An 11,073-nucleotide genomic window follows, 5' to 3' on the forward strand; every position below is an offset into this window, starting at 1 on the left:
TAATAAATGACTGCTGGAGAGCTCACAGTTCAATTAGATTCATACTTAAGAATGCTGTTCAAGATGAAATTGTATTTGCATTGGATTTCATGTAACCTTTTACTTGCATTACATTTATAGTCTAACATGAACCGGCCAGTGTCTGTAGAAGGCAATGATTTTGTACTCAACAAACCACTTACAAGATATATATGGCCAAGGTGGACAATATCTCATGTCCAAATCCTTTTTGTGTGTGTGGCAGGTGTGTGTGAGAGTGGAAATCTGAACTTATTCATTTGCCTATTGAAATTATCCTTCCACAATCCAATATATCATGCCCATATTATATCCAACAGAAAAACCCAACAATGTGTTCCCTACAGCTAGCAATAATGTGGTTATTGCTATGTTATACAACCTTACTAGTTGTATTACCTAGTAATAGGTAGCAAAAAACCAGCGTTGTTCCTGGATGCCCAGCTTGCATTTTTAGCCCAAAATGGATTTGCCCACCTCTAACTGGTGTGCCAATCCCTATCTGGCTTATGACCACATGTGCCTTTTTACATCCAAATTGAAAGGCATTCTCTGTCTGCAAATTGTGGAAGCAGTGTTGGTGGAGGGCAGGGTATAGTCAGACTAGTTTAAAGGAGACTGTACCCTCTTTGCATGGTGGGGCAGCTGAATCACTGCAGCTTACTGGGCGCCATTGCCATTCCAAGAGAATGAGGGAGGTGTTCATGGTTGGTTCTGGCCCCTCTTTTTCTAGAAAAATAGCACTGGACAGGTGCATATTTTATCTGTTAAAGTCCTAAATGGAAACTAGAGTACACAAAGGACCACTTTATCCCACAAAAGCCTACTTGGTAAGATCTCCATCAATAGCCTTCCCAGAGTGCTTCTACTGACTTCATAGTGAGATTGCAGGTGACAGGGAAAGGGGCCTTTTTACTGACTGTCCTTTCCCATCCTTCCACTAGACTGCCTCTCTTTTCTTATCGCTTTTAGAAAGGACCTGGAAATGTTGCTTTTTCCCTTCTAGTTTTAATATGTCTTGATGCCTTTGCAATCTATTGCTTTAAACAATGGATTGCCCAACCAGTGTCTGCCGTTGCCTCCTATGGTTGCCTGCAAAGGGTCTCAGTAAACAGCCCCTCATAAATCCACAAGATGGCATGCCTACACTGTTCTGTCTCTTTTTCTGCTCTCCTAGATATGACAGCCATGTTTTGTTATGCCACACCCTAAGGCTGCCATTTTGTATTTCACCACATTCCTATGGCAGACATCACACGTACCCTGGCTACCATTTTGTGACTGGCACACATCGCACATTCCCAAAATTCAAAATGTGCTCACAGGCTTAAAAAGATTGATGAAGAAACAAGACCTACCAACAGAAACTGTTCTCAGTAAATTACCATTTATCCAGGACTCAGAAGTTATCTTGGTAGAACCATTTCAACCTGACTTCATCTGTTCAACACAGAGTTTTAAATAGTATAGATACCGTATATCTAAACATACTTAGCAAAATGAATTTCACAGATCTGAAGACACAGCTTTCAAGCCTGAAAAGGTTTCTTCTTACTGTAGCTTGAAATAAATCACTCACATTTTAGTGTTTTCTTCTTGGGTCTGCCCAAGTCCACACTCTCAGCAATTCACTACTTCCTGCAACAATCTTACACCATCCCACTATGAAACAAAAGCAAAACAAGACTGAACAGCTATCTTTCCTGGAACTATATTGCTATTGCAGATGGTGAGTTGATTCGAGTCTCTGAATTCCACAGCGTTTTCCATTACTGTGCTTGGCCACATAGCCACATAATCATAAGTACAAAAACACTCTCATCTCATTTCCCTTGGCTTAAGTACTGCGATTTGTGCCACTCACTAAAATGCAGGCACTTCTCCCCCCTTTTAAATTTGATATTTCAATACCATCCACCAGCTCTTCTGGCCACTTCAGAATTTTCCCCAGTCACAGTTACCACTCTATGCTCACTTTTAGGCTGGATTTTTCAGTAAGCTGTGCAAGATATAACCATTTCATCACACAAAATGAAAGTGTGATTCACTGCCATAGGAATACAAGAGCAATACTTAAGCTTTGTGCTCAAGATACATGCAAGTTACACATTCATATCATGCCGAAGCCTTATTAAAATTGTTAATATTTGACTAAATAGTAAATAGCACCCTTTGATTCAACATGAATAGTACCCAAGCAAATTCACACCATTTACTTCATTATTTTATTAGTTTTCTATGCCAGCCTTCGTCCGAGGATCACAGGGCGGTTTACAATATAAACACACAAAAATACACAACATAGTAACAAACAAAAACAATGTCCTCAGTATATTATTTTATTTATCAAGAACTGTGGTGAGCTTGGGGGTGTGGCTTAGCGAGTGGACCTAGGTGAAGTCTACACACACACACACACACACACACACACACACACACAGGTTTTACTCTGGTCCACTCCCTGGGCATAAAAGGAAGGCACGGCCATGCAAATCTCAAATGCTTGTCCTGTGTTGATTGCAATTTCACCTGGAGCTTGCTGCCCGTGGTTCCTCTGCACCTTGGGCCCAGAATATTAGAATTATGGAATACTATTTTTAATGCTTTGTGGTTATTAATTCTTTATTTTTAGTGCTTTTGTACTGTATGGGAGACTTTGATTTGACTGAGAAAGTGAATAATAATAGTAGTAGTAATAGTAATAGTAGTAGTAGTAATAATAATAATAACAACAACAACAATAATAATAATACTGATTGACTAAAAGTTTGTAAGGGGTACTCTTTCAATTAGAAATTCATATTACATTTATTATCCAATGTCTTGTTTAGCGTAATTAGAACATATAAACTACTGTATTTACTCAGATGTAATGCACACCTTTTTTAGCCAAATTATGTCACGGAAATTAGGGTGCGCATTAGATTTGATGGTGCCATCAAATACTCCTTTGCTTTCAAGGTTTTGAAAATTGAGGTGCGCATTAGATTCAATGGTGCATTAGATCGCGTAAATACAGAAGGTTATTAAACCTAATTGCAATTTATTTTTGTATTTATTGTATTTTACATTGTGATTTGGATTTTATGACTGCTTGACAGTCAACTTCCATATTCTGTTTCAATGAATTCTGCAGCTCCACCTTGGACCCTGGCCAACCCAGGAATTGCCAGAATACCCTGAGCACTGATCCTCTCCTGAGATTTTCCAGCCCATCACTGTCAAGGAGGACAGCCAGCCACAGAGGAAGCATTCGAGTTCTGGCAGCACTTTTCAGACATCCAGCTGCAATATGCATCAAACTGCTATTGATGCAGTCTGATGCAGAAGGTTGGAAGAAGCAATTGTTGCTCTATGGGTCTCAAAGGATAAGAGCATGCCTACAAGGCAGCTGACTGCAGTCACATTTTGACACTGTAGCACATAATCAGATGTACTGAGTAAGTGGTCCTGGAAAAATCTGGTGCCTTTCCTCTCAGCACGAAATGTGAGAACTTGGCCATGCACTGATTTTGCTTGCAGTTGTCTTCATCAGATGTATGAATCGGATGGAGACTAGCTAGGCTGAAATCCCTTGCAGGCGGTCATTGTAGACCTACTACAGCAAGTAAAACATATTAAAGACCCATTGCCATTAGTCCATAAGTTCTGTTCAACCAACATCTGAATGGCTCTTTTCATCTAAGGCTGCTGACCTAAGTTAATCACATCTTTGAATATTTCCTAATACTTTAGCAAACAATTCACATTAAAGTGAGTAGGGCTGAATAGTGCTTAACTTCTCATTAAACCAATTTGGGATTGGGTTCTACAATGAGAAACTGATCCTTTTGTGTCATTGGCCCAGTCTGGTGGAATAATCTTGCCAACAGAGATTCAGCGGGTGCCTTATGTGCCAACTTTTAAATGCCTGCTGAAAACTTTTCTGCCAGGCCTATGCAGGCAATTAAGAGTACATCAATCACAATGGTCTGTTGATGTCTGCTTTCAATTTCTTTTTGCCTTTAACTTGTTTTTAACTTTTTATGATGTTATTGTTTGGTTTTATGTTTTTATATTGCAAACTGCTATGATATATGATATCTATTTACGATACAGCAGTATATACACATTTTTTTATAAATTAATGACATATTTCTTGATGACATTTAGCTGGCCGAGGAAAAATTATATACAGTGGTACCTTGGTTCTCAAGCTTCATCAATTGCAGAAGTCTGTTCCAAAACCAAAACATTCCAAAACCAAGGCACGCTTTCCCATAGAAAGTAATGCAAAATGGACCAATCTGTTCCAGACTTTTAAAAACAACCCCTAAAAGAGCAATTTAACAATTTACTGTCTAACGAGACCATTGATCCATAAAAGAAAGCAATAAACAATGTACAGTGGTACCTCGGGTTAAGAATTTAATTCGTTCTGGAAGTCTGTTTTTATTCGGAAACTGTTCTTAACCTGAGGTACCACTTTAGCTAATGGGGCCTCCTGCTGCTGCCGGGCTGCCGCTGCACAATTTCTGTTCTCCTCCTGAAGCAAAGTTCTTAACCCAAGGTACTATTTCTGAATTAGTGGAGTCTGTAACCTGAAGCATCTGTAACCTGAGGTACCACTGTACTGCAGTCACACACAATCAACCAATCAATCAGTAGCCAAACTGGGTTCTACAGTCACAAAAAAGCCACAAAAACAAAAACACAAAATAAATAGCAAAAACAGACAGACCTCAGCATAACACTCAAAATGGAAGTGTGGCACTCAAATCGGAAGCGTAACACTCAACACGGAGCACGTTCAGCTTCCGAAAATAGTCTGCAAACTGGAACACTTCCGGGTTTGCAGTGTTTGGGTTCCAAGTTGTTTGAGAACCAAGGTACCACTGTAGTCCGAATCCATTAAAATATAGGAAGGACACTGACCATTGATTTCACTATCTCACTATTGTCTACAATAAAAGGTAAAGGGACCCCTGACCATTAGGTCCAGTCGTGGCCGACTCTGGGGTTGCGGCGCTCATCTCGCTTTATTGGCCGAGGGAGCCAGCATACAGCTTCCAGGTCATGTGGCCAGCATGACTAAGCTGCTTCTGGCAAACCAGAGCAGTGCACTGAAACACCGTTTACCTTCCCGCCGGAGCGGTAACTATTTATCTACTTGCACTTTGACCTGCTCTCGAACTGCTAGGTTGGCAGGAGCAGGGACCGAGCAACGGGAGCTCACCCCGTTGCGGGAATTCGAACCGCCAACCTTCTGATTGGCAAATCCTATGCTCTGTGGTTTAACCCACAGCGCCACCTGCACCCCATTGTCTACAATAGCCAGCAGCAATTCTCCATGGTACCAGACATGAAGGTTTCTCTAGACCTACCTGCAGACCTCAGGAATTGAACTTGGGACCTGTTATATGCAAAGCATGATCTCTCCCATTGAACTATAGCCCTTCAGCAGGAGGAGAACCCATAATTGTTTATGTAGCTGCGATGGTTTTGTCCTGACTATAACACCAACACCACCACTTTATCCTAATACGATAGATGTGCAAACACTATTATAATACCTTACATATGATCTGTTTCTGCATATTCAAAGTATTTTCTCATCTCAATCATCCTTACAAGATGCCCACATTATTATGCCCAATATTGCACATGGTGGGGTGGTGGTGCACTGAGGCTGAAACAATCATGGCTTTAAAGGCTGCAATCCTATATATCAGAGATAGCCAACATGGTGCCCTCTAGATATTGTTGGGTTACAGTTCCCATCCTCCCTAACCACTGGCCATTGTGATTGGATCCATTGAGAGTTGGAATCCATTAACATCTGGGGGACACCACATTGAGCTATCCCTAATATAAACACTTCCCAAGAAGTAAGTCCCATTTAACTCACTGGCGGTTACCTCTGAATAGACATGCACAGGATTGTATTGTAAGATAATCAGTGAATGTTAACTCAGGTAAGAGTTGAACCAAGGATTCCCTGGCTTCTGTCACCAAGCTACATCAATCTCTTGTTGGGTCATCTTTGGTGCAGAATGCGTTCACCAGACATGTGAATTGGCACTGAGCCACCCCCCCCTTTAAGATTAAGACATATTAACAATAAAATTTGCTGACAGAAAAGTTTTATATTATGGGAAGCTGCCTTACTGATGTGCAGAATATAAACGGCCTTGTAGATTTACATGGACGTTCCTTCTTATTTTAGCAAAGTGTAGATGAGACATTAATGTCATCTTGAAGAAGTTTCAGCTTTTGAGATCAAGAGCAGCAGAAAAAGATTTCCAGTTGTTGGGAATCTGAGATTTTAGCAATTTCTATTTATATAGTATTTACCACTAGCTGAGGAAAAAGCCCCTTCTCCTGCCAATATCAGGGGAAAATGTCTACATAAATTAAGGCCTAGAACTACTTTGGTTTAGAATTTGTAACAAATCTTCTGGGAACTTAGAAACCTTGTTGTTTTGTGGCATTCCTTCCATCCCCTAATATGCTCTAATGAATGATATTGAAAGATAAGAAATGTCTGTTTCTGAAAACAGCTGGCCTGGGTTTCGTTCTTTGGAAGTACATTATAAAGTCCTGGTTTAAAACCAAGAACTTAATAGGAATGCTTCCAAATCAGTTATATCCTTCTGATATTAATTAAACTAGTTTATATCTAGAAGGAGGGTAAAACTGTAACCAGTACTTGATAGCCACTGTTGCATTTCCAAATACAATGTAAGCATTTAACACCTCAGTTGGCAACAACGTTAGTTTGGTTTTAGCTGAATTAGCTCTGCTGACTTCAGCAAGACAATCCATTTAAATCCAAGTACTTTGGTTTAATTCCATTGTGGACTATGCTGGTAGAATCTGGGACCTCATCCTAAATATATGTTGCTGCAAGTGAACTCTAAGGCTCCAACTACATAGATGTACATTGGTTCCCTCCCCTTATGTAAGCACATATTTTGGGTCATGCTTCTCCTGTTGCAATCCTATAGTAACCCACCCTAACCATCTGAACAGGCCTTTGGACATATCCAGTGGGGCGCAGGAGGGTGAGAGGAAAGAGCTGTTTCATAAGCGGCTTTCCACTCATGTAACTGTTGGATACAACCAATTCTTTCTTGCATTTTCATTTGTTGAAGAAAGCCACAAATATTGGGTTGGATCCTAAGAGTTATGAGCAGACATTTTTCCCGTGGAAGACAACTTTCCCATCTTCTCCATCCTACTGCAGCCCTCTGAAAAGTTGGGACTTTTCCAGATGACCTATTTATTCCACATTCATCCTGATTTGGAGGTTAGATTATATCCAGTCTTCATTGAGGATTCATTCTGATTTCTTTATGGGATGGCTATATCACAATGAACATTTATCCTAAATTAATTGTGATTTGCTTGCGGGACATTTTATACATCTTTCCTCTAGTCATTCACTTATCCCACACTTTTCAGTGCATTTTCCATTAAGTTTCCAAACCTCAAGGAGTCCCACTCTTTTTTTCTTCTTCAAGCGGATTAGAGCAACAAAACCCATTAATTCACTTTAATTGCACAATTCTAGGCTGTGTACACACCAGACTTATAAAGTGCATTTAAAGTACATTTCCCCCACCCAAAGCGGGCACTGTAGTTTGTTAAGGGTGCTGGGAACTGGAGCTCTGTGAGGGGCTAAACCAGGTTTCCTCAAACTTGGCCCTTCCAGATGTTTTTGGCCTACAACTCCCATTATCCCTAGCTAGCAGGACCAGGGGTCAGGGATGATGGGAATTGTGGTCTCAAAACATCTGGAGGGCCGAGTTTGAGGAAGCCTGGGCTAAACCACAGTTCCCCAAATTCTTCTTGTTTTGAGGGGTGAAAAAAATGCTTCACATCTATGTGCTTGAATCTCTTCCATGCAATGCTGACAGTTTTGAGCCATTCTTAATGTGGCATGTGGCTGCATCTTGAGAAAGGAATTGAGATAAATCAGGGGCACCCCCTTGTATGCGTAGAGTCTACAGTATTTCCCACTCTCACAAGAGGCCCTTTGGAGTGAACCCAACGACTGCATATATAGCACACACTGAGAAGATTAGTATAATCCATGACAAAAAGAAAAACACCAGCTCTCTTCAGACTAATTAGACCTCTTATACATTACTATTTTCTGACAGTAGTTAGAACTCCAGCTGTATGCCACCAGTCGAGTTAACTCCTTTGAGGAGTGTTGACATGACCAAGAACTGTGGTGGATATCAGCAATCATTATAACTACTGCGCTGAATGGGAACGTGTCATATCGCTGAAAGGGAATCCCACAATATGCATGTCTAATATTAACTCCCTTGAGAATGAGGTGCAGCAGTATATCAAGAGGAATTATAGTTCTCTTAATTGATTCTTCACAGTGATAAGAGACAACTCATATTTTTTTTTAAAAAAATGCCATTACTGATATTTGGTTCTATAGGTAGGGCCTGGAGAAGATGTCCACATAAGCAGTGTCTGAAAGTATCAGGGAAGACCAGGGGCGCCGACTTATAAAAAATATTGGGGGGGCCCATACCGGGGTCCTGCCCCGGGAAGTTTTCTAAGTTCCAATGTCAGCGGCGCCTGGCAGAGCAGCCCTCTCGGCCACGGCAGCCTGGCTCTCCCAGCCCCCGGGGGCTGCCCTCCTCCCTCGCGCACCCGCAGCGTTCCCGCCCGGGGAGGCAGCACCCCCAAGGACTCAGGTTCGGTTGTACCTGAGAAGCCGAGCACCTTGGCTCCCAAACAAATCGGCTTCTGAACAATCGAAACCCGGAAGTGAGTGTTCTGGTTTTCAAATGATTTTTGGAGGGCGAACATCTGGTGCGGCTTCCGATTGGCTGCAGGGGGCTCCTCTGGCAGAAGTCGCACTCTGGTTTTCAAATGGTTCCGGGAGTCGAATGGACTCCCGGAACGCATTCTGTTCGAGAACCAAGGTACACTGGACGCTCGGGTTGCGAACGTGATCCATGTGGGAGGCACGTTCGCAACTCACATTGCTGCGTCTGCGCACACACAGGTTGTGATTTAGCGCTTCTGCGCATGCACAAGTGCCGAAACCTGGAAGTAACCCATTCCGGTACTTCTGGCTTTCAGTGCATCCATAACCTGAAAATGCTTAAGCTGAAGTATCTGTAACCCGAGGTATGACTGTATGTACCAGTCCTAAGGAACTGGCCAAGTAAGGCAATCAGCATCTGCAGGTCCCTTGACAGACAGGAGAGAAGCCACACTCTTGGATTTCTGTTGGTAGATGCCTCTTCCTGAGATGCTTGTATTATGCTAATCATAGAATCATAGAGACAGAAGGGACCCCAAGGTCATCTAGTCCAGCCCCCTGCAATGCAGGAATCTTAGCTCAAGCATCCCTGACAGATGGCCACCTAGCCTCTCCCAGGGAGCAGAGACCGTCTGAACAGCTCTTATTGTCAGAAAGCTCTTCCTGATGTTGAGCCGGAAAAGTCTTTCAAAGCTGCTGCACACCTTTGTTTGGGGTCCTCCCCTCCTTGCAAATGTCAGTGGGAAGGAGGGCTCTGTTTCAACAGAAAAATAAAGATTCCCCCTTTCTTCCAGCTTCCACTCATTCGTCTCCGACTGATAATGGACTTGGGAGGCTTTGAGCCCCTTGGGGAGCTGAGCTGTAAAGGACAACCTCCAATTTTCATGCATCAGAAGGAGCCCAGGAGCCCCATCGGGGCTTACCCTGCGCAGGCTGGTTCCCCCCACACACAAACACACACACTGGGTTGCAATTTTGTGGGTCAGCTTTGGCTGGGAGAGGCAGCCCCCCGTTAAGTCTCTGCCAGCCCAATAGCACAGCCCCCCCCCCACCAAGTCCATGGCAGGAGACAGGCAGCAGCACCCAGACCCCAGAGGCTGCCCTTGGGACTGGCGTTCCCACACTGCCGCCTCCGCAACAAAGGCCAGCGGCCAAGTCCCCCCCCCCCCAGCCGCTTCCTTGGTCCCACAGGAAAGCCAGGCAGGGGCTGCACAGCCTGCCCTCCGCCTCTTCCTGCTGCCCCCAACAGACAACCAGGCCTGCAAGCTTCCTCTTCTGACATCGCCCAGGCCCCCACGCAGCCCCCCACCAGCAAAACGCCCAGGAGTTTGAAGGGACCCGAGGGCCACGCAGCCAAGGGGTCTAACTCTGCAGGGAAAAGCTTCCTGTCTTTCCTCTGCCCCCTCCCCACCGGAAAGGGATGGTGGCTGCAGGCTCTGCCCCCCCCCTAACATCTGCAAAATGATTAAGGCTGATACATTGTGTTACAGGATTTTATCTAGGTAACTTCCCTGAGCTGTCAAGTTGAAAGGGTACATTCAGGCATAATATTTGCAACATTTAACAACTTTAAAGATGTGCCCCCCCCCCTGTAATTTCCATAGCAGTTGGAAGGACAAAAATATAACCTCCTATGACAACTCCTGCAACCCATGAGCTTTCAGACAAAGATCATGCATGGACAAATGTTAAGATCTTTGGAAAGTATTGATCGAAACCACAGTAACAAACGAATCAATGTATCTTCAAGGGAAAGAATAAGTAGATCCATTTGCATATATAGCTCTGTAGGCTTAATTATATTCCATTGCTATTTTGTTATTGCTCTTTTCCTCTGCTTTTATTTATTTTTAATGCATGTAACCTTTTTATTCCCCCTCCCCCCCCCGCCAATTTAACTCCTTGTAATACTCTCAATAAAATATAAGGAAACAAGAAAGGAGATTCCCACAAAACATTAGGAAGGCCTTTCTGGTGGTGAGAGCAGTCAGACAGGGGAAGGGGCTTTTAGGGAGAGGTTGGGGGGGCATCTGCCAGGGATGCTTTAGCTGTGAGTCCTGAATTGCCGGGGGTTGGACTGGATGACCTTTGGGTCCCTTCCACCTCTATGATTCCATGACCTTTAAGGGAAGTCACCTCCATCTTCCTCTCAGAGCAGATGCCCACAAGCCCTGGGTGGGAAGAGCCAGAGAGAGAGAGAGAGAGAGAGAGAGAGAGAGAGAGAGAGAGGAGGACATTCCTAAGAACCGGCAGCTCAGCTCTCGCCTCCCTCCAGGAGC

General features: G+C 43.4%; 1 long non-coding RNA gene across 2 annotated transcripts in view; it reads left to right on the top strand.

Moving 5' to 3' along the window:
- LOC114604644 (uncharacterized) overlaps positions 1–4,898 on the top strand; it is a 93,591-nt gene extending 88,693 nt beyond the window's left edge. For both annotated transcript variants that reach the window (XR_003708379.2, XR_003708378.2), the window contains one exon: positions 3,155–4,898. This is a non-coding gene — a long non-coding RNA (uncharacterized LOC114604644). The remainder of the gene's footprint in view (positions 1–3,154) is intronic.
- Positions 4,899–11,073: the final 6,175 nt, after the last annotated feature.

Source organism: Podarcis muralis, chromosome 9 (assembly GCF_964188315.1).
Source record: "Podarcis muralis chromosome 9, rPodMur119.hap1.1, whole genome shotgun sequence".
Classification (NCBI taxonomy): Eukaryota; Metazoa; Chordata; class Lepidosauria; order Squamata; family Lacertidae; genus Podarcis; species Podarcis muralis.